The sequence below is a fragment of the Salvelinus namaycush genome, unplaced genomic scaffold (assembly GCF_016432855.1).
Source record: "Salvelinus namaycush isolate Seneca unplaced genomic scaffold, SaNama_1.0 Scaffold687, whole genome shotgun sequence".
NCBI classification, from domain to species: domain Eukaryota; kingdom Metazoa; phylum Chordata; class Actinopteri; order Salmoniformes; family Salmonidae; genus Salvelinus; species Salvelinus namaycush.
In genome coordinates this window covers 86209-89583 of record NW_024061405.1, presented here as the reverse complement: position 1 = coordinate 89583, position 3375 = coordinate 86209, and positions in this window count along the sequence as shown.

The following is a 3375-nucleotide window of genomic DNA, read 5'->3' as shown; positions in this document are numbered from 1 at the left end:
GAGCTGCGACGAGGTAGGCCTATTCCTTTAGTACTTTCAAAATGGACACCGACAGAAATTCAGATGTTATTTCAGATAAATTCAGCAATGTGTTGAGGCCTTAACTTTACTCTTCATTAAATCACCACAGACACACAGAGAGAGAGAGAGAGAGAGAGAGAGAGAGAGAGAGAGAGAGAGAGAGAGAGAGACGGTTAGCCTACCATTTGAAATATTTTATTAGGCATTTGTGGTCTAAAAAGGAAGGAAAATACAATCACGAGGATTCACTTTTATAGGCAATATACCGACTCACAGACAGTGCATTGAGAAAAGAAAACAACCCTCGCAAAGTCAACTGGAATTACATGGAGAAAAACACCTAAATGCATCATTCCAACATGACCTAAAATTATGAACAAGATACTAATGAGATAGATGTCACGCCCTGACCTTAGAGAGCTTTTTATGTCTCTATTTTGGTTTGGTCAGGGTGTGATTTGGGTGGGCATTCTATGTTCCTTTTTCTATGTTTTGTATTTCTTTGTTTTGGCCGGGTGTGGTTCTCAATCAGGGACAGCTGTCTATCCTTGTCTCTGATTGGGAACCATACTTAGGTAGCTTTTCACCACCTATGCTTTGTGGGTAGTTATTTTCTGTTTAGTGTTTTCTGCACCTGACAGGACTGTTTCGGTTTCGTTCATCACTGTGTTGTTTTTGTTATAGTGTTCAGTTTAAATAAAAAGCACGAACACTTACAACGCTGTGCTTTGGTCCGATTATTCCTCATCCGACGACGACACCCATTACAATAGACCTATATATGCAATATAACAATTGAGATGTACAAAATACAGAATAAGGGAAACATTTGCGGATATGAGGGAAGCCATCATTTTGATTAAGACATTAATGAGCGAGTTTAAATGGACGTAGTTGATATGCCTATTGGTTTCAGCCCTTTTGAAATGGACAGTAACAGAATGGGCCGTTCTTACTGTATTCTCCCTATACACCAAGTCAGAACCGTCGGATAAATAACGGGGGCATAGTTTCACGCCCTGACCTTAGAGAGCCTTTTTATTCTCTATTTCGTTAGGTCAGGGTATGACTTGGGTGGGCAAATCTATGTTTCTATTTCTTGGTTGGCCTAGTATGGTTCCCAATCAGAGGCAGCTGTTTATCGTTGTCTCTAATTGGGGATCATACTTAGGCAGCCCTTTTTCCCACCTTAGATTGTGGGATCTTGTTTTTGTACTGTTGCTTTCCAGCCCTACAGAACTGTGTGTTTCGTTTTGTATTTTTTTGGTGTCATCAAATAAAAGTAAGATGTACGCCTACCAGGCTGCACCTTTGTCCAATCCATCTTTAAACGAACGTGACAGAAGATCCCACCACAAACAGACCAAGCAGCGTGGCCAGGAGGAGCAGACATCCTGGACATGGGAGGAGATCCTGGACGGTAAGGGATCCTGGACAAGGGAGGAGATCCTGGCTGGAAAGGATCGCCTTCCTTGGGAGCAGATGGAGGCAGCAAGGGAGGAACAACGACGACACCGGGGTTCGCAACCAAGACGCAGGCACGAGAGGCAGCACACGGGTTGGTTGGCGGAGCCAGGTTTCAGACCAGAGCCAACTCTCCGCACTCGTTTAAGGAGCGTGAGACCGCTCAGGCACCATGTTTTGCGGAGATACGCAATGTGTCTCCAGTGCGCATCCACAGCCCGGTGCACTCTGTGCCAGCTCCTCGCACTTGCCGTGCGAAAGTGAGCATACAGCCAGGACAGGTTGTGCCGGCTCAGCGCTCCTGGTCTCCAGTACGCCTCCTCGGTCCAGGATATCCTGTGCCAGCTCTACGCACTGTGTCGCCAGTGCGCCTTCACAGCCCAGTGCGTCCTGTGCCAGCGCTCCGCACTTGCCGGGCTAAAGTGAGTATCCAGCCAGGACGTGTTGTGCCAGCTCTACATTCCAGACCTCCAGTGCGCCTCCACGGTCATGTATATCCTGTGCCAGCTCCATGCACTAAGCCTCCAGTGGTGATCCATGGCACGAAGCCTCCAGTGATGATCCATGGCACGAAGCCTCCAGTGATGATCTATGGCACGAAGCCTCCAGTGATGATCCATGGCACGAAGCCTCCAGTGATGATCCATGGCATGAAGCCTCCAGTGATGATCCATGGCAAGAAGCCTCCAGTGATGATCCATGGCACGAAGCCTCCTGTGTGTCTCTCCACTCCAGCGACGATCCCCAGTCCGGAGCCTCCAGCGACGATCCCCAGTCCGGAGCCTCCTGCGACGATCCCCAGTCCGGAGCCTCCAGCGACGATCCCCAGACCGGAACCGCCAGAGTCTCCCTCCTGTCCGGAACCGCCAGAGTCTCCCTCCTGTCCGGAGCCGCCAGAGTCTCCCTCCTGTCCGGAGCCGCCAGAGTCGCCACCTAAGTGGGCCAAGCCAGAGGTGGAGCGGGGTCTACGTCCCGCACCAGAGCCGCCACCGTGGTGAAATGCCCACACAGACCCTCCCCTACGGGTTCAGGTTTTTCGGCCAGAGTCCGCACCTTTGGGGGGGCGTACTGTCACGCCCTGACCTTAGTTCCTTTGTTATGTCTCTATTTTGGTTTGGTCAGGGCTTGAGTTGGGGTGGGCATTCTATGTTTTTGTTCTATGTTTTATATTTCTATGTGTTTGGCCGAGTGTGGTTCTCAATCAGAGGCAGCTGTCTATCGTTGTCTCTGAGAACCATACTTAGGTAGCCTCATCCCACCTGTGTTTTGTGGGTTGTTATTTTCTGTTTTGTGTGTCTGCATCAGCCAGAACTGTTTCGGTCGTTTTCTTTGTTATTTTTGTTATTTCAGTGTTCATTCAATAAATATGAACACGTACCACGCTGCACCTTGGTCCTCTCCTTCCAACACCCGTTACAACATTAGCTTTTCAATGGATCACAAACTGTTTCTGCATAAATATTATTGATTTTTTTGTACTATAAATGGAACTAATAGAAATCGTGAAAACCGGTTTACCCTGCCTACACTAGTGAGATTGTTTTATCTGTTTATCTGGTCTGTGTTTACTCAGGACAGATTTGATAGAACCCACTGTCTTGTCTTGCCTGGAGAAATAGTTCTAACATTCGAGTGTAATGTTTCTACATGATACTGATATGAGAGATGGACAGAACAGTGTTGCATTTCCCTTTCCATTTTAGCAGTATCAGTTAGGTAGCAGAGCAGTATCAGTTAGGTAGCAGGGCAGCAGCAGTTAGGTAGCAGGGCAGTATCAGTTAGGTAGCAGGGCAGCAGCAGTTAGGTAGCAGGGCAGTATCAGTTAGGTAGCAGGGCAGTATCAGTTAGGTAGCAGGGCAGCAGCAGTTAGGTAGCAGGGCAGCAGCAGTT